The 23,623-nt window shown below is 42.7% G+C and overlaps 1 protein-coding gene across 11 annotated transcripts in view; it reads right to left on the minus strand.

Annotated features, from left to right (window-relative positions):
- Positions 1–23,623, minus strand: part of LPP (LIM domain containing preferred translocation partner in lipoma) — a 742,983-nt gene that overhangs the window by 518,566 nt on the left and 200,794 nt on the right. Inside the window, exon 1 of one of the 11 annotated variants that reach the window (XM_062210205.1) lies at positions 14,754–14,813. The exons of 9 other annotated variants lie outside the window; for them this stretch is intronic. The gene's annotated coding sequence lies outside the window, so the exon portion shown is untranslated. Of the gene's footprint in view, positions 1–2,326; positions 2,348–14,753; positions 14,814–23,623 lie in introns of those variants that run through there. One more of the 11 variants, XM_062210209.1, reaches the window with a different exon arrangement.

Below are 23,623 nucleotides of genomic sequence, written 5' to 3' on the forward strand. Positions count from 1 at the left end.
GAACAGTAAAAAAGCAAACAGATTTGGAGAAACAAATAGGCTAGACCGAGGATTCATAAATATTTTGGATTCAAAGTAAAGAAAGAAATCATAAGCCCAAAAGATCGAATGGGCAAGGGGATGAACTTACATTGAATATAACCATACATACACTTTCTGGGACTCATGGGTGAAGGGTCTTGCTAGTGGCCAGAGAAATGAGAACTGAAGCAATAGGGCGCCGTTTTGATCAAACTGATTACTATGTTAGCATAAAATAAATGTACAATACATAGCTATCTGTGTGTGGAGGGAGAACATCTTGCTGATGTAGTGTAAATTTCATTTGTGTCTTTGCAAATGAAACCCTGGTGATTATTTTATGAGCCAAAATATAAATGGTATTTACCCAAACATCCCACTCCTGAGAATCTGTCTCAAATGTAAGTCTAGTTGAAGTAAAACCACAATGAATTTTAAAGTAAATGAGAACATGTAACAACACTGAACATTTAAAACAATATTAAGCGGAAGGAATAAATAACCTGCATAGTTTATACTTGAAACAAGGTCAAAATAGATCTTTATTCAGGCCAGGACAGGTTGAAAGAGAACAAAGTGAGAAGTGAATCCTCTGGAAAGGGAGATTCTGAGCAATGGCCTTCCTTACTTTAAGATGTACACTATTGTTATTTTAATTTTATATAATTAAATGTCTCCAGGCAACTGTAAAGAAAAAAATACTCCACATTTTATTAAAAGCATCTGGATCTGTGGCACATCATGCTCATAGTGGCAGAATGTGAGGTAAAGGGAAAGTAGAGAAAAAAAAGAGCAATGTTAACAAAATCAATTAAACTAGACTGCACATTTCCATCATACCTACATTCAGCATGATTAAAAAATACCAAATTTCCACTAATACAAAGCTAAATATGTTCTGTGTCTGGTGTCATCTCTGATTATGTCTAAAAACAAGTGTACCAAAACAGGGTAAAAAGACAGTGCAATTTGAGCTAGAATAGAATGGAATTGGATTCAAAAATAGAATCCTCATAAAATTTTAATATGTGACAAAAGTCAGTAATTCCATTCTAAAAGCGAAAAAACAATTCTTTTAAAAAGTAGGAGCTAAATCATGGTAAGTCTCAGTGCAAAGCAACAAATGGGCATTGTTTATAAATCATCACTTGCATGGATAGGAACCCAATATAGCATAATCTCTCCAAACCTGAGTTTTCCATGAGGCCATGGGATCTGATGTCCCTACATTTTTAAGTGTCAGCAGAGAGACTAAAGTCATCACTGCTGGGAGAGAGAAAGAGAATCAGGAGGCAGCCACCATGGATGGTGAGGGAAGGGCACAGAGCACTGGGCTGAAGACAGCAAAAAGGGACGAGGAAATTCAAGGAATGAGCTCAGAAAAGAGAAATTAACCTTCCACTAACTTCCATGGAGAACTCTTCAAAAAATGCTATCCCAACAACAAGACAAAGAGAAGAGATAACACCTTAATTAGAAGTATGCATGTCAACCTCTAATATACACAGCACTCTTTCAGGTACAGAGAAGGCTCAACCAGAGAAAGTATATAAAGCCAAGGGAGCTCAGAGTTTACCCAGAGACTGGGAACAAACAAAGACTTCTTGCAAAGAGCTTTCACATCCATTATTCATAGTTAAAAAGTGAATACCAATTCTGTGTGACAGACAAGGGCAGGCATTATTATTAATCCCATTTTATAGACTTGAATTTAATGCTTAGAGACAATCAATCAATCAGGCAGACAAATAACAAATAAGGCCTAAACCCGAAGCATAGGCCTACTGATCTCTAGAGAAAGATCAAGATACTTCAAAAAGTACATGGAACAGGGATTAAAAGATAAGGTTACTTTTGGAAAAAAACTGATATATGCACAGTGCTTTCCCAATATCCACTTATCATGAATTTTTTGAAGGATCTTCTTGTGCATTCCACTATACTGTGTCCCCTCTTCCCAACTCCAGTAAAGCAGACAACCTGTATCACCACAGGATTAAGTGACAGAAACAGACACACAGGAATCCCAAGATGAGTGGATATAGTCTACGTTGGGAATAGTTAAAAAGGACTATCTTGGCACATGGGACTTGAGATAGGCCAAACTCTAGAAAGGATAGAGGAAGAAGGACTCATTTTTCTAACTCCAAAAGTTCTATGAGGTGTAGGGGTGAGGAGAGGGGACAGCCATGCACATACTGTAGAACAGTGGGTTAAGCTGCTTGGGATACTTGCATCCCATTTCAGAGTGCCAGGGTTCGAGTCCTGGATGCACCCCCTATTCAAGCTTCCTGCTAATACACACCTTGGAGGCAGCAGGTGATGGCTGAAGTAGTTGGATCCTTTGCCACTCATGTCCAAGACTCAGACTGAATACCAGGCTCCTGGCTTTGGCCCAGCCTAACCCTGACCATTGCAGGCATTGTTAGAGCAAATAAGTATGTGGGTGTGTGTTTTCTTCTTCTTTCTCTCTGTTTCTCTGCATTCAAATAGATAAAATTGTATGAAGAAGATGAGAACCGCTGGTAGAAGCAAAAGTAAAACTCAAGCACTTTAATGTAATTTAGAAAGGATCAATTAAAACTTTGTTACCTGACTTTGGTTTGGTTTGCATTATTGTCATGTGTCAACAGCTATGCATCTTTAATCATACAACCACCTTAGAAATGTTTCATTTCTCTCTGGGCCTCTACTAAACATTTGTTAAAGGAGAGTCCTTCAGTTCCAGAGTCTGAGAAAGGCAGTCTAGAATGCAAAGGGCATGGAGATTAAGAATGCATAGGAACTCTGGCCTCAGAATCAGCCCTTAAGGCATTTGGATATGGCTGAAGAGCCCATGAGAGTATTTCAGGCATGGAAAGCCAAGACACCCTGGGGGGGGGGGGGGGGAGGACCTAAATGAAAGATCTCTGCCAGTGAGATCCCAGTGGAAAGAATGGGGCCATCAAAGAAGGAGGTACCTTTCTCTGAAGGGAGGAGAGAACTTCCACTTTGACTATGACCCTATCGAATAAGATCAAAGTTGGCGAACCCTAAAGGCTTCCATAGCCTTGGCAACTCATGACTAGAGCCTAGGGAGATTACTGACGCCATAAACAAGAGTGTCAAATTGTTAAATCAACAACAGGAGTCACTGTGTACTTATGTCTCATGTGGGATCTGTCCTTAATGTGTTGTCCAATGTGAAGTGATGCTATAACTAGTTCTGAAACAGTATTTTTACACTTTGTGTTTCTGTGTGGGTGCAAACTGATGAAATCTTTACTTAGTATATACCGAATCGATCTTCTGTATATAAAGATAATTGAAAATGAAAAAAAAAATCTGGGCCAGCGCCATGGCTCAATAGGCTAATCCTCTGCCTTGTGGCGCCGGCACACCGGGTTCTAGTCCTGGTTGCCCCTCTTCCAGGCCAGCTCTCTGCTATGGCCCGGGAAGGCAGTGGAGGATGGCCCAAGTCCTTGGGCCCTATACCCCATGGGAGACCAGGAGAAGCACCTGGCTCGTGGCTTCGGCTGCGGCGGCCATTGGAGGGTGAACCAACGGCAAAGGAAGACCTTTCTCTCTGTCTCTCTCACTGTCCACTCTGCCTGTCAAAAAATAAAAATAAAAAAAAATCTGGTGTTAAATTGGAAATTGCATAGAAAATTAATCAATTTTTTAAAAATATCATGTAGGATCTCTGTCTTTAATGTGCTATACACTGTTATTTAATGCTATAAGTAATACTCCAACAGTATTTTTTCACTTTGTGTTGCTATGTGGGGGCAAACTGTTGAAATCTTTACTTAATATATACTAAACTGATCTTCTATATATAAAGAGAATTGAAAATGAATCTTGATGTGAATGGAAGGGGAGAGGGAGCGGGAAAGGGGAGGGTTGCGGGTGGGAGGGAAGTTATGAGGGGTATTGTAATCCATAAGCTGTACTTTGGAAATTTGTATTCATTAAATAAAGGTTTTAAAAAAAAAGAATACATAAGAATGAAGAGCTTAGGCCCTGCCATCAGAGTGGCCTCAATCGCTGCTCTGTCACCTACCAGCTCTGTGACTTGCAACAACTCAACAGTTGTATGACTCAGTTTCTTAACTCATGAGAGAAAAGCTGCAAAGCTTGCATGAGATAATACAAGTGAGATGCAAGACTGAAAGAGCTAATATAAGTGAAGAGCTTAGAGGACAGTTGCATATGGCATAGTATAAATACTCAATATACATTCAATATTATTAGTGACAAGTGATTCTTCCCTCTTGAAAGGATATAAGCTATTTGACAATATTATTGGGGGCACAGGGGTCGGGGCAAGGAATACACCTTCACATTAGTATGCAGAATTGTGCAAATAATACCCAGAGGCTCATGGACCACTAACCCTCAACTTAATAACCCTTGAAACACATAATATCTAATAGCTTCCTATTGCAAAACACTATAGCATGAACAGCTCAAAAACAACCAAAGAGGGATCGCTTTTGGCTATCAGAGATGCAAACAGGCATCATCAACATATAGTATATCTTTGGCTTCCATTTGATCGGCAGGAATATTTCAAATGAATAGAAAGAATAAACTCAAGGCCCAAAGCTCAAAGAAAACCCAAACAAGCCAAGACTATCTCCAAAGCAGCAGCTAACAGATCTTGCAGAGGCAAACAAACGGACCTAAAAAGGGTCTGCTTCCTCATGACCTGATAGCACATACAGAGTGGGCTTCGCAATGAAATCACTGTCTCATGCCAAGTACTCAAGGAACAGCACTGAAAACTGTAACCTCTAAAGGTTCACTTTTTTTGCATGCTTTAAATAGTTTAACAAATCACTGTAACAAGGAAAAAAATCATCTGTGTTCTTTCTACTTACTCTGGCTAGCAAGCATAAAGAGTAACAGGCAGTGGATTATGAGGCAAAAGATCTTGGGGCTTAGGTGTTCTCAACTTCACACATAAGTCTCCACTACCAATCTGGGTGCCCTTACGGTTTTAATTATCAATTTCTTCAAATTATACCCATCAAGTCATATCATTCTCCTCTCAAAAACACCAGCATCCCATTAAAAATCTGTTTGTCCACAGTCTCCATGATCTGGTCCCCAGTTATATTTCTCACGTCATTTCCCGTTAATTCCCCTTAGGCTCTACTCTACAGACTTAATATACTACTTTCCATCTTGCCAACATAACCCCTAGTTTCTTACCAAGGTCATTGTCCTGGCTCACCCTAATGCATCATTAGGGGGTTAATTTCCTTCCATTCTCTACCAATGAGAAATGTACTCACCACAGTACCACATGGATAAACCTTGAGAATATTATGCGGAGTGAAAAACAGCAACCACAAAAGACCACATAATGTATTATTCCATTTACACAAAATGTTCAGAATAGACAGCCTCAGAGTAGAAAGTAGATTAGTGGTTGCTTAGGACTGGGTGGAAGGAGAATTAGGGGAAATAAGAAGTGACTGCCTATGAGTATGAGATTAGTTATGAAGTTATCAGAAATACTCTAAAGTTGATATTGGTGGTGTTTGCTAAACTCTGAATAGGCCAAAAATTGAGAAAGCTAATTGAGTTATATATCAATAAAACTATTATTAAAGCAAAAAAAAAGTACCCATCAAATTAGACTCTTCAAATGCTCTGGCTTGATTCTCTCCATCCCATCAGAGTTAGAATACTTCAACCAAGTCTTCTCAGAATGGTACTGGTACCTCTGGCTACAATATTTCATTCTGGTTGGCATTTACTTTTGGTTATACCCATGTCTGCCTTCCTAACCAAACTATGAGTACTTTCAGAAAAATAATAATTAAAGAAATAAATGTATGTGTCATATATTTCCATATTCAAGGCCTCTGTTAACCATTTGGTTTTTTAGTGTAAATTAGAAGGGAAAAAAAGAGTGTGACTTTATCTCAACCTGGCAAGGGGGGGGCCACGATTTTAGTCACACGGGCCCACCTGCCCACAAGCAAGGCCCAACTGGAAGAGCTGTAAGCAGCAGCCCTGTCCCTCTTCTTCCCCTTCTCACCTCCAGCAGCCCCATAAAGTACTTAACACATGGGGAGCACTTGAAAAAGAAACATATTTAAGATGAAAATGATAGGGCTAAAACCATTTGTTACACTAAGACAATCCCAGATTCCAGCAGGAAGCTCAAGGCATTTCAATTTGGTTTTTCACTTTGTTTGGAACAATTGTTAATTTTCATGTTATTTAACAACAACATGCAAAATGTTTTTCTTACTAATTGGACTCGAGGAGCCTGTGTGTACATATGAAATATAGTGAATTGTTTTAACACATTTAGGTGGTAAAAGAAGACAGATTTTTTAAAAAAGATTTATCTATTGATTCATTTGAAAGGCAGAGTGGTAGTGAGAGAAAGAGGGAGAGAGAAGGAGAGAGACAAAGAGAGAGAGAGATCTTCCATCTGCTAGTTCACTCCCCCAAATGACCACAACACCCAGGGCTGGGCCAGGCTGAAGTCAGGAGCTGCACTGGGATCTCCCAAATGTATGGCAGCGACCCAAGCTTTTGGGCCATCTTCTGCTGCTTTCCCAGGCACGTTAGCAGAGCTCCAATGTGGGATACCAGCAACCTACACAGCAGCTTAACCCACTGGATGTTTTTCTTGTGTCAATCTAACATTAATTTTTTTAAAAAAGTTATGATTCTGCTAAAGCTCATCATTTATCAAAGAGCATATACTGCTGTTTTGCCATCAAGGCCATTTTTAAAAATGTCCTCCTCCCCTCAATACCACAACAGTAGGGCTGGACACTGATCACCTTCCACCCTGAGACATGTCTATGGCTAAGCCCACTCTTCTGGGCCCACTCTCACCAGGAAAACTCTGCCTCCAAGGGGAAACCTCCCTCCCCAACAAACTAGGACAGAAAAAAAAAAAGTGTTGAATATTCCCACAATACTTAATGCACCTATCGTAATACCAATTACATAATTCTTGGTAAAATTATGAATGCAATCAAAAGTCTTGTGATGAGAGCTTATATATGTTGGTACCCACAGTTCTAATGAGCTGCCTGGTACCTGGCCCAGGGCTAGTCAAGAACCAGCTTTTGACTAAATTAGCAAATCCTTCCTCCTCAGAGTACAAGGCCCTCAGAACCAGAAATGTTGTGTCTGGTTCCATGTTAACATGTAGATGGTACCAAATAAATGAATGAATAAATGACTCCACAGTGATTCACTGAATGGGGATCAGAGGCTTTATTCATGATGGGTTAATGATAAAATAAGGACAGAGTGGTTTAATAGTCAAAGGCAATCCACCAAGAAAGATGGGCCCCGTGAGAGATCTTAAAACAGCACCATGCAGAAAAGGAAGGCACAGACAGTAACCAAAGACATCCACAGTCCAAGATTAATGTCAGCTTCCCAGGGCTCCAAGGGTTAATTTCTCTAAACTCAATAGGTGTGATTCCTTCCTAGATGTAATTGGTCTACAAATCTTGTGCTATATCCAAGCAAAGCCCAAAAAATCATGTCTTTAAACAAATAAAAGAACAGCAAAGCAAATCAAAGGTTGAAGTATCCAGAAGACATCAGGGGAGTTACACTGCCACGAGACATGTCCCAGACCACATGCCACAGAGGAAACAAACAGGCAGCAACGTGAACACCTCTCCTCTGGAGACACTTGTACGGATTCACACCACAGTGGTCTGCTAAAATGGCTTTTTCAGGCCCCATGTGGGGTGATGCCAGCAGCCATCCTGCCAAACAGTTTTGGTAGATGCGAACAGCAAACCGCTCCCTCCCCCCTACAAAGGCTTCAAAGAATATCAAGAATGGACAGGAAACAAGCTACACACATAGGATGGGGTACTGCCCCCTGCCAATCCCTGAGCAGGACACTGGAAATACACTTTCCAGGACAGAAGACCTACTCGAGATGCTGAGAATCCAACTGTGCAGTGAAATGGTAACAAAATCCAAAAATCTGAAGCACTAAATGATAACCCATGGTGTGGATTAGATTCTGGCAACTTAACACATCTAGGATTACTGAAGAGTTATCCAAATTGCAGCTGCCATCATGCTGGAACACAAGAGGAGGGTTGGATTCCAGGCTCCACTACTTACTGGCTGTGCAGCTTTGGGAAACATAGATAAATCCCCTGTGCTTCTCTGTGTCCTTATCTGCAACATGAAGATTGTGACAGCCCTCAATGAGTGCACCATGAGCTCCAATGTAAGAATCAATGACTGAACATAGAAAGGTCAACATCTGCCACACAGAATAACAAATGCCAGAGCAACAAGACCTTTATCATCAACCTGAGTCTACACAATTCTTTTTGAAATACTAATATTCAGGTCTAGGAAAAGGAAAGGATGTGCCCAAGAACATGAGGCAAATGACACTCACCCAGGGGAGCTGTCAGACCTGCTGACACCCAGGGCTGTCCATTGACACACTAAGCTGCCATGAGAATTAGGTAAAGTGGCTACAATATACCAGGCCCAAAGGCAGCAATGTGTATTTGCTATTCCTAATAATAATAATAATAATAATAATAATGGCTTATACATATTTATAGGGTATTTTGCAGATTACCAAGTCTTTTTCATATCTATCATCTCATCTGATCCTCACAATGACCACTGGAGATTGACAAGACAGAAATCATGACAATCCTTTAAGTCCAAATGAAGAATGGGCCAAACATGGCTTCAAGAAATGTCTAGAGTTTAAGTTCCCATTGTTATTAGCAAAGAACTGCAGCCTAGAACCCCTATCATTCATCACTGAGTCTAATGTGCTGCTTGCCTTTGCATGGTACCACACCAAGGGCATAGCTAGCAACAAAAGGCAGATTCCATAGTAATGTGTCAATGGGTAATTAAATAGCAGGCCCTTCCTATGATCCCTAACTTATCAAATCTTTCTACCTGAAGTGAGAAACTCAGAAGCATTAGATCTGAATTTTGTTTTCACTATGATTATACTAAACCATACAGAAGGAGAATCTGCTTTGGATCTTTGCTTTTTCTGTGTATGGAGTGAAACAGGCACCCTGCTTTCAACATGGGCAATGAAGAACACAGAGAGAAGCTAACACTGGGGTGTGGGGTATGTTAGGGGGTGTTAACCTCAAGATGATTTATATCTAAGCAAATCTCTCAAGTATAGGATGGAGAACCAGTTCTTATGGTGAAATTTTTAAACCTTACCTGGATACCATGTAGCTATCTGCCTAAAATAAGACAGAAGTAAAATATGGGCCATGACTCTCTTTCATGCACATCTCTTCCTTTAAAGTGAAACAATTTCTCAAATGAACAGCATCAACGACTGGCCTGCTGTAGGTGAAATCCCGAAGGAAGACCGCCAAGGTTCCATGGAAAGCCCCTTCCCTTGAGGGTTTCTTCCCTTCCCCTCTCTACCTTTCCACTTCCTTCCCTTCCCTCCCTCCCTCCTTTCTTTCTATTTATCTATCTATCTGCTATCTGCCCAAGGAAAACAGTTAACTCCCTTCTTTTTGAAAGAGTGCATAATGTTTTTCAAAGGTTGATGCTGAACAAGAAAATGAAAGCTTACAAGGAGACTTTGACTAGTTCTAGTTTGTTACTAACTAGCAGCAAGACTTGGAAAGGTTACTAAAATCTTCTGGGTCTCTAATTCCTCATCTGTCAAGTGTGGGCTTGGACAAGATCTCCAAGGGCCTTTCCAGTATTAACAACAACAAAAAAGAGCTAGTCTCCTAAACAAGCAGGAAAAAATGTCAGAATGGTCAGGCCAGCTCTTTCCAAAAAGTTAAAGAAAATGTTGTTTCCTCCACAGGCTCTGGTTTTAAATGCAAGAAGCATGCCACAGTTTAAAATCACCCATGTTCGTGCCTTTAATGGAGAAAAAGCCTCCTGCCAAAGGCCAACAAAGTTTTGCTTAAAAACAAGCTATTTTCAGGAACAACTCTCTAAGTTAAAGCTCTAATTCACAAAATTGGTTTGGCTGGTGTAACACTGTCTTCTTTCTGCAATTATTAGGCTCTAAAAGCCCTTCCCCGCCCCCCCCCCCCCCCAAACAACATTTCATTTGAAAACTGTTTGATCCTTAAATAAACCTGTAATTTCTCCTGTGGAGAAGGGAGGGCAGATGGAGGTCTGCAGTGTAGCCCAAATGACTTCATATTTCACGCAAGATTATTACAAGATGACAGATGTGAACCTGAAGAATTTGAACAATAAAGTCAGGTTATCCAAAGAATGTTCCACACAACACAAGTCTGGGAAATCATCCACAAAATGGTTCCACCAAATAAATTTGACAAACCCGAAATTTAACACAGCAGAAAGTAAAGTTGTGGTTATTATTTTTAACCTATAGGACTTCTCTGAGTTTCATTTGCCACAGATGCGTGGAGGATCTCCCTGTTGGGTAGGCAAAGCGGCTAGGGTTTCCCAAGCTGATCTGACCATTTGTGGTGCTAGTATTTCATGGAGCGTATGATTGTAACCACAGATTACGATGAGGATATAGCATTATACCTGACAGTACCCCTCCTCTGAAAGTTAAGTTCTACAGTCCAGTCAAAACTTGCAATTTTAACTCTGTTTTCATCTCCAACCATTCTATTTTATAATAGATGTGACAATAGCCAACCAAAATTTGCCAAAGTGATTTAGTGATTCAGTTCTTGAGACTTCCTTGGAATGCAGTTGGAAAACCCTCTGAAGGGCTCAGTCTCTCTCTGCTACAAATATACTCTGATTTTAGAGGATGAAAACCTCTCTCTCTCTCTCTCTCTCTCTCTACCCAATTATTCTTGTGCTTAGCCCCATATCACATTTCTTTAAGACACAGACACATGAGTAGGTATGAGGCTAAAGGGTATTTTGAGCTGTGCCACCCTCCCCACTGTGAGACCCTACACAGTATCACTATGTGTACCAGGGCCTCCGTTCCTGTCCGTACATAGCGGGGTAGACAGTTCCATGCTCTCAATCTCATGCCTGCATGCCTTTGAGGGTCGCCTCATTATTACCAAGGAGACACTGCCACAGTGCAGTGGCATCAGCAAGATAAAATCGAGGAGTTCGGGTCCTGTCTCCTCATAGAAATATCAAATGGAATAGTTATCCATACGTGAAAACACCCTCACAAGAGTGAAGGGATTCAGGAGACAGATTCCAGCAGCCAGGTGGAACCCAGATGTAAGAAAAGATGCAGGAAGTAAGGACCATTTCCCTATCCCTGTGCTACCCCCTCCCAAAGCCCGTGCAGCATGGCAGAGAGCGTGCCAACTTCCACAGGAGGGAGGAGAGTGATAGGAGCCCCTGCTTCGCCATGGACCCACGGCCAAATGAAATCAGTGTCTTGAAGAGACACCAGCACTGCCATGTTCGTGATAGCCAAGGTATGCTATCAGTCTACATGACCATCAGTGGGCAAATATGCAAAGCAAATGTGGTCTATATATGAGGAGACTTCAAAAAGCTCACAGAAAATTTGCAAAATCTTTGGATTCCATTCCTCCACAAAATTTCTGAGACCCCTGGATAAACAATGGGATACTATTCAACCATACGTTATTTTTGAAGATTTATTTATTAATTTGAAAGTCAGAATTACAGAGAGAGAGGGAGAGACACTGAGATAGAGAGAGACGTCCCATTCACTGGTTCACTCTCCAAATCACCACAATGGCCAGAGCTGGGCCAGGCCAAAGCCAGCAGTCAGGAGCCAGGAACTCATCTGGGTCTCCTATGTGAGTGACAGGGGCCCAGTTGCTTGGGTCATTTCCACTGCTTTTGCAGGCATGTTAGCAGGGAGCTGGATCAGAACTGGAGCAGCTGGAACAGAACCAGAACCAGAGCTCGTATGGGATACTGGCATTGCATGTAGCAGCTTAAACCACTAAGCCACAATGCCTAAAAACTCAAGTATAACAACATGGATGAATCCAGAAGACACAATACTATTGAAATATACTAGGTTCAGAAGATAATAACTGCAGGATCTCACTTATATGTGGAATATAAAAAAGTTGAACTCATAAAGAATGGAAAGTGGCTACTGCCGCTGGAGGAGGCAGGGCTACTGGTCAAAGTGATGCAAGATGAACAAGTTCTGGAAATCTAATGCAGCATGCGATGATTATAGTTAGTAAGTGTATTGCATGTTTGAAATGTGCTGAAAGTAGATTTTAAATGCTCTCACCACACAAACAAAATGAACTGTTTGGGGCCATCACTGTGATACAGCAAGTAAGACTGCTGCCTGCAGTACTGGCATCCCATATAGGCTCTGGTTTGAGTCCCAGCTGCTCCACTTCCAATCCGGCTCTCTGCTGTGGCCTAGGAAAGCAGTAGAAGACGGCCCAAGTCCTTGGGCCCCTACACCCATGTGGGAGACCCAGAAGAAGCTCCTGGCTTTGGATCAGTGCAACTCCAGCCGTTGTGGCCCTCTGGGGAATGAACCCGCAGATGGAAGACCCCTCTCTCTCTGTCTCTGCCTCTTTGTAACTCTGCCTTTTACATAAAAAAAAACAACAACCACAAACTGTGTGAAGAGACAGACATATTAATTAGATTGACTGTGCTAATTATTTCACAATGTAAACATGAAACTATGCTGTATACCTTAAACATATACAACTTTTATTGCCAATTAGATATCCAAAAAAAACTGGAAAAAGATTTTATTTTAAAAATAAATATTAAGAATAACAAGCAAGGAAAAAAAAGACATTTCCAAGAGGATCTTTAAGCAAAATCAGCAACTTAGAAACAAGGGCTCCCTGTGCTTAAACCTCACCCCATCAAGACTGCTGCTGGAGCAACTGCCACTTGCAGGTACATGTTCTGGGCTGTTAGCTACAACTCCAGTTATTTTGCAACCAAGACATGTAATGTTTGGCTAGTAACATGCACATTATGGTGCCTCATCAGGTCACTTGCTAAATGTGACAGCAAATGTCAAACCACCATGACACGCACAGAGTCAAGGCAGGGTAGCCACAGTGTTAAAACATACCACCCTCCACCACAGGGCTGCTGGTGGCACCCCAACTTGTCATAATGACCTTCTACAGGAAAGGTATTTAAACATCAGGTCTGTGGCCCAGTGTAAGAAGTCTTCCAGGAACTACTCTCCTGCCTGAACCCACCCAGATTTATTTTTAATGGCAGTGGACAAGAGTGGTTTTAACACTGGTTCCCAGGAGAAAGTAGGAAACAGAAAAGTGACATTGAGATATAAAAAAAAAAAAAATCAAAAGCACTTATACTACCCTTAAAACTCACAGGAGTGAAGCAAAATAGTATTCAACAACCCTTTATCAGCCCTCTGCATAGTTCTCTATGGAGGGGTCTTTATAATCCTTCTACAAACGCCCAACATTTCCACCTTTGTCCCTCTTATTCTTCATCCCACTCACTCAAACAAACAAGTGAGTCCCCTTTAAAAAACATTTATCAGAATGTACCAGGGATTTGCTCCATTGCCTGCTTTATATACAGGACATGGAGACTATAATAGCTGCACTCAGACATGCACTGGTGCTGGTTCCTGGCTCTCACCTGCCATCACAGCTTTGCAAAGGGCCTGGAGGGTGTCAGAAAGCAGACTAAGGGAAACAGCCTGGATAGTCTTTCCCCTTTTCTGCCAGGTCAAATTCCACCCAGGGTGCACATCCCAGATCAAATTCCTCCTCTTCCAAGAAGGCGTTCTTCCTTTTTTCCACAGTAGTCTCCAGTACCAACCAAGATTATTAGCTCTCTCCTCTGATAATCACAAATCCCTTAACTGTATCTGAGGATTTTTCCCATCTCCAACAAAAGTAATTGGCATAAATTCTCCCAAGAAGAAAATTCTGTTCTCCCAAAGAAAACCGCTTAATGGCAAAGGCTATATCTGGCTCAAGTTAACAAATAAAAAGCTAAAACTGATCTAAAGAATGAATTGGGCCCAGCACTGTGGTATAGTGGGCTGGGCTTCCACCTGCAGTGCCAGCATCCTGTATAAGTGCCGGTTCTAGTCCCAGCTGTTCATCTTCTGATCTAGCTCTCTGTTATGGCCTGGAAAAGCAGATGGCCCAAGTGCTTGGGACCCTGTAGGAGACCTGGAAGAAGGTCCTGGCTCCTGGCTTCAGATTTACCAGGTCTGGCCGTTGTGACCATTTTAGGAGTGAACCAACAGATAGAAGACCTTTCTGTCTCTCCTTTGTGTCTATAGCTCTACCTTTCAAGCAAAGCCTTGAACATTTTCCAGTTTTAATTCTCTTAATTAGTAATGCAACCTTTGGAGTAGGTAGCAATGGTACCTCGGTTATGTAAGTCCATGGAACCTATTCACACAAACAGAATTGGCTTTAGATCTCAGCAGTGATGATGCAGTTAATGTCCTTGACCATCATACTCTTACTTCTGTAGAGGATAGACAAGATCCTGTCCAAAGGGAGAAGGACATGGTAGTTTCTAGAAACCAACAGAAGAAGGGCATTTGCCAAATGGCCCAACAAGTAAAGGGCCCATAAAAGGGAACTGTAAGGAAAAAATATCACAGCACAGGGCCTTCATCTGCCTTCACAGGAACAAGAACTCCTGGAGTGGGAGAGGGGAGGACAGAAGCCACAAATCGGCCTGCAGCCTTTCTAATCTACCTGACTGCCCAAACTGGAATGTACTCACTCTTTGTTGAGAGCAGAGAGGCTGAACTTCTGGTTGCACTGTGATTTTCTGAGTAATGGAAATGTGATCATTACCTTGACTATTAGCAGTAAGAATGCTGATGCCACTTCCATGATGAGTCTACCAATGTTTTCCTTCAAGAAAAAGTTAAAGGCCCATTAGCAAAGGAGTGGGTGTGAGAATCAAACTTGAATGGTGAAAGGGAGCATCTTGTGGCCAGTCTTAATGATACTTAATTCTCAGATGAGGAATTCTGTAGCAAACAACGTCTTGATTCTGTACAAAACATTTTTAATTTCATGTCCTGCTACTCACAGATGTTAAATTTGTCTTCCCATCAGTTGTAAAAAAAATAAATTGATAATAATTGTAATAATTTAAGAAACAGTTAGGCCTCAAACAAAAGTTGAGCCCTAATGAATGCTTCCATCTGGAATTAATAGCACAGTGGATGGTGAAACTGCCCGAATTCAGTTGATGTAAATTTATATTGCATTATATTATAAGTATCAAAATGTAAGGCTGTAGCCATCAAGAGCTTCTTTTGATGTGCCAGCCACAGAATAACTTCATTACATTCTCAGGCAAGTCTGGTACCTGATGTTTTATTTCAAGAGATTTTAGCAACTTACTTTGACTGTGACCTTATCTCCCCGTGGACCACAAGGGCAATTATAAACAGAGAAGTACTGACTGCACTTGGCTTTATGGGCTTGATGATCCGGGGACAGGAGAAGAGAAAGCCAGTGTGCTCCTATTGCAAACACATTGAGCCAATCAACACTGCAAAATACAAGAGAGGCTACCATGTGTACTACATATCTAAACAAGAGCTAAGGACTAAAGCATGGAGGGAGATACAAAAATATGTGGGAGCAAGAAAAAAAGAGATGGTAGTGAGAGTGCACTAACCAACCAGGGAGGAAAATTCCAGCAGGAAGTAGCAGAATATCCAGTAAAGAAGGGAACAGATGAAGCTAGGGAAATAGGCATTATCAGAGTGACCACAGCATCCCACAGGGAACCTTCAAGGGGCAGCTTTCTGCATTTCTATACATCAACTGTACCATCAGCTCAGCTATAAGACACTATAGGCAAAATGGCATGTTTATTTTTTAAAAAATTTATTTATTTGAAAGGCAGAGAGGCAGAGGCAGAAAAAGAGAGAGGTCTTCCATCACTGGTTCACTACCCAGATGGCTGCAATGGCAGGAGCTGAGCCAATACGAAGCCAGAAGCTGCTTCCTTGTCTCCCACATGGGTGCAGGGGCCCAAGCACTTGGGCCATCTTCCACTGCTTTCCCAGGCCATAGCAGAGGGCTGAATCGGAAGCGGAGCAGCCTAGACTTGAACCAGTGCTCATACGGGATGCCGGCACTGCAGATGGCAGCTTTACCCACTACACCACAGCGCCAGCACCAGCATGTTTCTACACTAGAGATAGCTGCACAAATCCTTAGAGTCAGAAATACCACCGCCTCCAGGAAGCCCCTCCCTCATACCTACCCTCACAGAAACCCTCCCGCAGGTCCCCGTGACTGCTGTCTGCACCTTTCCCTCATTACTGGATGTCTTGCTTTGCAACACAGCTGCTTATTCGTGAGTCAGTGTTTCTCACGGAATTGTGAACTCTGAGAAAGAGAGAAGGGCCCTGTGCCATAGGTTACAGTCCTCTGTGCCAGTTCTGGGCTTTTCAGAGTAGGCACCTGACGAGAGGATTTGCTTTCTAAAACTTAGGAGAACACCTCCCTTTTTTAGGTACTCTTGTTACAGAAAACGCAATTTTAGGATTTATAAGTTTACTCATAACAATCACCCCATCAACTGCTGTAAATGGCAGCCACTACTGGTATTCCATTGCTTTGCCCAAGTTTACATGAGAAGTACAGAATAGGACCACAATGAAAAAAAAAAAAAAAAAAAAAAGGGTCATGGTTTGCCCGGGGAAGAATTACACTACAAACTAGCACTGTTCTTCTGTGTGAGGATCATTTCCTGGAACCTCAAAGAGCTTTCCAGAAATCCCATCATCCAGTCAGCCCCACCCACCACTCCTGAAACTAAGAGCATTTCTTTCATGCCTCATCATTCATGATAAAGCAAATGAATCCATGGTATGGTACAGAAACAATAATTATGAATATCAGTGCATTTATCTTGTACTTTATATGTATCCATATCTCACTGGATCTTTTCCATGAGCTTCTACAGTAGGAAGAAATGGAATTACTATTTCAGAGATGAAGAAACTCAAATCCATGCGATGTAGTTTGCCCCAGAACACACAGCTAGTAAGAGGCTCTGGCAGGACATGACTCAGGTTCAGTGATTCCTCATCTAGGTTTTAATTCATTTGTGCGAAGCTGTGACTTATCTAAAGTGTTTACCAGGCTTTGGCTGTCAATGATCTAAGAAGATGCTAATGATGAAGCCCCTGAGACCCACAGGAATCAAAGTTATCTAATTCAGATAGGGCAACAGATGGGCTCTATGAGAAGAGATAGGAAGGGAGGAAAAAGGAGGAGGAAGGAAGGCAGAAAAGAAGGAAAGAGGGAGGAGGGAGACAGGAGCAGAGAAAGAGAGGAACAATGAGAGAATAAGGGAGTGGTAGAACCATTTGGGCTACGATAGCCAGCTAACCTCCCAGAAAACAAGGGCCTTGAACTGTATTTTAAATCAATAGTAATCAAAGTCACTGCACAGAGCTTCAGCATCCTCTGGCAGCATAAGAGAACACAGTCTGCAGGCCGGGGTTGTAATGTAGCAGGCAAAACCGCCATCTGTGACGCCAGCATCCCTTAGGATGTCAGGTGCGTGGCTGCTCCACTTCTAATCGAGCTCTCTGCTAATGGCTTTGGAAAAGCAGAAGATGGCCCAACTACTTGGGCCATTGCCAACCGCATGGGAGACCCAGATGAAGCTCCTGGCTTCAGCCTGGCCCAACAATGGGGGTTGTGGCCATCTAGGGAGTTAGGCAGCAGATGGAAGACCTCTCTCTCCCCCGCTTTCTCGGTAACTCCTTTTTAAAAAAGAGAATACAAAATCTCCCACATGACTTGAGGCCTACTGGACCAAAACCTCTGAGAGTGGGAATCCCCAGGTAATTTCAACACACACCAAGTTTGAAAAACATTCCTTAAAAGTTAAGGTAGAACCATGGCAAATGGCAAGAAGGTAATAGACAGGTACCGGGAGAGGGAAAAGAACTGAAATGAAAAGTAAGAAGGCCCAGAGTCTAGAAAACTCAAAGCATTTAGCAAACAAGGTCTAGAACAATGGGCCAAAGAGGAGGTCTCTTGTAAGAGGCTGGGTCTATAGTGTCCCGATGATGACAAACCCTGGAGAAGGCTAATGGCAAACAGAGCAGCATAATATCAGCCCGTGGCTCTGCAGCCAGCCAGAGCCACATCTGGAACCTTAAGAGGAGAAAGATCCTCCAGTAAATACAAGGAACAAGAACATTATCACATATTCAGGACAAGAACCAGGGGGTTCAGGGGCCAGCATTGTGGCATAGTAGGTTAAGCTGCCGACTGCAACACTAGCATCCCATATGGACACTGGTTTGTGTCCTAGCTATTCCACTTCTGATCTGGGTCCCTGCTAATGACCTGGCAAAAGCTGCAAAAGATGGTCCAGTGATTGGAAACCTGTCACCCACATGGGAGACATGGATGGAGTTCCAGGCTTTGGGCTTGGAGTGGCCTAGTCCCAGACTTTGTTGCCATCTAGGAAATGAACCAGTGGATCAAAGATCTCACTCTCTGTCTCCCTCTCGCTCTGTACTCTGCCTTTCAAATAAATAAATCTTTAAAGAAAAAGGGGGTGGGGGGTAAGAGGCTCTTCAGAGGCAAATCTCACATATTTCTGGAGAGGGCTCACTGACAAGTAAGGGAACATGCCATGGGGGTGAGCCATGAAACAACATGAGGCATCCGGGGCTTCACTGTGCTCTCACAAAACAAGAAATGAATGAACCTCACTCAGCCGGGCTATGAAGGAATGACGGACCCTACCGCCCGGAGGGTTGGAGAGGCACTCAGAGGCCACTGTTTTCCGTACCCATTTAGGCCACTGCAAGGCCAAAGAATGAAAAGATCACCAAGCCCTCTCCTTAGCTAGTGGATAAGCCTTTTTTTTTTTTTTTTTTTTTTTGAGAGGTAGAGACAGGAAGATCTTCCATCCACTGGTTTGCTCTGCAAATGGCCACAAAGGCTGGAGCTAGCCAATCCAAAGCTAAGAGCTTCTTCCGGGTCCTTCCCTCTCTCCTCACCCCACTGCAGGTGCAGGGGCCCAAGCACTTGGGCCATCTTCTACTGCCTTCCCAGGCATAGCAGAGAGCTGGATCAGGAGAAGAGCAGCTGGGACATGAATTGGTGCCCATATGGGATGTCAGCACCGCAGGCGGAAGCTTAGCCTACTACACCACAGTGCCAGCCCCAAGCTGCTGGCTTTAACCATGTCTTCCTCTAATACAAGGAATTTTTTAGAAAGCTCATGGAAAATGGAAGGAAAAGATATGTTTATTTTGGTGCAAAAAAATTTGAAATCCATGCATACAAAAGATCTTCAAAAATTTCATGAAAAATGAGTATTATGAAAAAACTATGCAGCAAAGTAAATATACCCTTTCATTTCAGTTTCCACAAAATGTTTGAAGTCTCACATATGTTTCCAGGGCAGCCAGCTAGAGAAGTTCTTGGGCTGGGAGTTCGCAGGGTGGGTTGCTGTCACTCCTAGTCACACTGCATTTCAGGACCTGAGTGTCCTGCACTTCCTGCCTCTCTAGCTTTTCATATGGGCTCCAACTCCTCTAGGTCATTACATTGGGCACAGCTTTCTTTCCAAATGACATACATCCATTTCTATTCAAATGTGCTCAAATGGGATTTTCGGCTGTCCCGAGAATGGCTATAGCTTTGCCCGGAGGTGTAAAGAAAAAGCCAAAATTATGGAAAACAGGACCCAAAGACGTCCATCTGGTGAGCTAGTGGAAGTCCCTGAAGTATGCCTTCTTGGGGCCATTAACTGGGGTGCCAGGAAAAGTTCCAAAAATCAAAGAAAACAAGATGGCTGCCATCCCTCGGGACTTGCTGAAACAGTGGCCATGTGCATGGTCAGCACTACAAGGGTGCCAGAGGCTGCAGCACCTTCCAGGCACCAGTGGCTACTCTCTGGGACTGGTATTTATGGACAGTGCATCCCAAAATCTGAGAAAGTGTGGCGAAGGCTGGGATCATCCTATTTGCCCAGAGCTGATTCAGGAAAGAGTGTCGTGACGCTTTTGCTACGCTTTCATCTCCCCACTTGAGATCCTTTATGTGGCTTCCTCTCTAACACAGCCCCTCCCCCTGCACCCTGCTTTGCAGAGAATCTGCTGAACTCAGCAGCATTAGATTGCTACTTCTTCCCCTGTTTCTTCCATTTGCTTAGAAAGCACCCCTCTTAATCAAAATCCCACTCATTCAAGGCTGACCCAATCGTCACTTCCCCCATGGAGCCTTGCTTTGAGGCCCTGTCCTCCATCCCAGATGGAAATGATGGATCTTTTTCTTTTCTCTACACTTTCTCTGCAAGTTTCTTCTTCCTACTTTAAATTGTAGCCATTTTTATGGTGTCTCTTCCCCATCAGTTGGTTTACCCTCCTTAAATACGATCACACCTGCAATTTAGTTTCAGCCTCACAATATGATGAAAGTGTAATTATGATCATTGTGCAGAAATAATATGGCTTAGTAGTTCAGAGAGTAGCTGCAGAAACCAAACTACCCCCAACCAACACTTCAGCCTGGTAGGTTAAGCGTTTGCCTGTGGTCCTGGCATCCCCCAATATAGGTGGCAGTTTGAGAACTGGCTGCTCCATTTCTGATCCAGCTCTCTGCTATGGCCTGGGAAAGCAGTAGAAGATGGCCCAAGTGCTTGGGCCCCTGTACCCGTGTGGGAGACCTAGAGAAAAGTCCTGGCTCCTCCCTTCAGATAGGCCCAGCTCCAGCCACCACAGCCATTAGAGAATGAACCAGCAGATGGAAGATCTTTCTCTATCTCCCCCTCACTCTCTGTAACTCTGCTTCTCAAATAAGTGTTTTTGGGTTTTGTTGCTTTGTTTTGTTTTTTTAACAGAAAGAAACACAATTCCCTGAGTTAAAATCCTGGATTTATCTATTAGGAACTATGTGACCTTCTACAAATTCTGTAACCTCTCTGGTTCTCATTTTTTCATCAGTGAAATAGTAAAAGTCATAATAACAGGATTTTCCGCAGAGGTCACTCGTAAGGATGAAGCGAGTTAATGATTCAAATACTCAAAGTCATTCCTAACTCAAAAGCATTTAGGAAAAGTCCCAGGGAGGGTGGGAGTGGCCACATCAGACTCTTACAGATTTATGTCATGGTTTTTCCCTCAATAGGATATATTTCAAAATCACTCATCCCCAGGGCCAGTGCTGTGGGGCAGAAGCTTAAGCTGCCACATGTAGCGTTGGCATTCCATTTGGGCACCAGTTCCAGTCCCAGCTGCTCCTCTTCTGATCCAGCTCCCTGCTGATGCGCCTGGGAAAGCAGCAGAAGATCGTCCAAGTGCTTGGACCCCTGCACCTGCTTGGGAGACCAGGAAGAAGCTCTTGGGTCCTGGATTCAGCCTGCCTCAGCCCCAGCCACTGCAGCCATTTGGGGAGTGAACCAGCAGATGGAAGATATTTCTCCCTCTCCCCCTACCTCTGCCTTTCAAATAAATAAATAAATTTAACAAAAAAGCACTCATCCATTAAGAAAACATATATTGAGCTCATAGATGAGCCAGACATGACTTCAGGCACTAGGAAATATAGGACAGATAAAGCTCGGGTTCAAGGACCTTAAATGTCAGCAAAGAGAAAAAGGGAAGCAAATGGAGTAAATGCAAAAGAAAATAAACAAGATAGCAAACAGACTGTTTTTTGGTTTCTTCTCATATGTCATGCCCTCTAGCCAAATGATTCATGTCACTGTTATACACTGGCCATCACTATCCACAGAATGCTGTCTTATTTACAACCATAGTTTTAGAGTTAAAAATTTATTTAGAATGCTTAGCTTCCTCTCACCAGTTTCTTTAGGGAGGGACTCAGGACCCACTTGTGGGCATGTATAATTAACTTCTACCTGGATTTGAGGTCACCCCTCCTCCACCCAACCCCACCCCACTTACAAACACAGGTGCATGCCCAGTGGCTGACATGGGACTTTGAAAACAGCACATGCCAGACCTGGTACTCAGCTGCTGTTTCTGGGCTCACATGGCTTTTAAGAGATTTGCTACCAAAGGAGAAATTCACAAAGAGAAGGACTTAAGTGTCATTCACAAACTTAACCCTTCTCTCAATTCTGGATTTCAGCTATGAAGAGTTACATTCAAATAATCTCATAATTTGACTCCTGAAGAACACTGGAAATGATGCTTCAGCATCAACCAAAATCACCATCTTCTTTCCCTTCTACAAAGCACTTAAGCCATGAAGAATATTTTCAATTTGCTTTTGTTATGGTGATACATAAAGGCTTCTGGACAGTGCTACTAGCTGATGGTCCTTGGTTACTTGTTCTTACAGTTTCTGCCTTCATCTGCAATTCACACTTTACTGTTTTGCTTCTCTACAATATCTGATGATGCCATGCAAATGGATCATTGGGGTGGTTGTGCCCGTTTCCTAGAGAAGGGGAAATTGGGGAGTGGAAATGGATTAAATGAATTAAAATTTCAAATTTCAGATATCCACTCTCCTCCCCAAACGGGTTGAAACTAAATAGCTCGCTATAAGGAGTAACATTCATATCCCTGACCAGAGCAGATGAAAGACCTGTCAACTTCTCTATATTCCTGTCTGTTTGCATTCAAAAAGATTGTTTTTGCTCACTCAATCTGCTTACTTGGAAAGTAAATGTATTAAAACTAAAATGATGCAAACATTAACATCAGATTCAGCTAGGGTCTCAGTTAATAAGTCTTAGCTCAAATCTCAGTGCAGAGAATCCTTTGTGACTTCCACGGAAGCCAGAATAGTTAGATCTGTCAGCACAGCCACCACTGAAGACTCAATAGGAAATGAGCCGCAGAGTCAGAGAACACGGACTGTCTATCAGAGCACAGTGGTCGTCAACAGGCAAGCAGGCCTAAGCCTTTTATTCAAGTGAAACCGTGTAGAAAACTCTAGCCTGTATCAAATCAATAGCAGAGATGCTTGCTAAAAGGGTCCAGCAGCCTCACTACTCAACTCACACCCAAATACCAGAAGCTTCCCTTCTACCCGACACTCTAGGCCTCCCTGGAAACCTAAGTTCAAAAATCCACTTATCTAATCTGACTTCTCCCTGTACAAGCTTTCAGAGGCAGGCATTTGATTGTAGTGGTTCAGATGCGAGTTCAGAGCCTGCAGCCAGAATGACAGTGCCTGGGTTCAAGTCCAGGCTCTTCTCACAAATCCAGTTTCCGACTTAACGGGTACCCTAGGAGGCAGCAGTTGGATTCATGCCAGCCACATGGGACTCCCAGATTGAATTCCTGGCCTCTAGTTTCAGCCTGGCCCAGCCCTGACTATTGTGGATATCTGGAGAGTGAACCAACAAATGCTAAGACTCACTCTCTCTCTGTCTCTCTCTGGTGTTTCTGTCTTTTTGCCTTTCAAATAAGTAACAGTAAACTGTAGGAGAATCCGAGTCACAGGGAAGATCTGTAACCCACGGACACAGAGTTCATACGCTACACAGCCACAAATTCCTGAAAGGCCTCCTTTTGCCTTTCCTCAAATATGGACCATTTACATTCTAGGCATCTGCTCTTGCAGCAGGATGAAGAAGTGGGCACACTCAAGGTGCCAAGCAAAATTCAAAAGTGTATCCAAGGTCAAAAAGTCAGCATTGGGTGGGGGGTAAGGCTATGTAAATGACACCTCCAGAACCCCCACTGGGA

Source organism: Lepus europaeus, chromosome 2 (genome assembly GCF_033115175.1).
Source record: "Lepus europaeus isolate LE1 chromosome 2, mLepTim1.pri, whole genome shotgun sequence".
In the NCBI taxonomy this organism is placed as follows: Eukaryota; Metazoa; Chordata; class Mammalia; order Lagomorpha; family Leporidae; genus Lepus; species Lepus europaeus.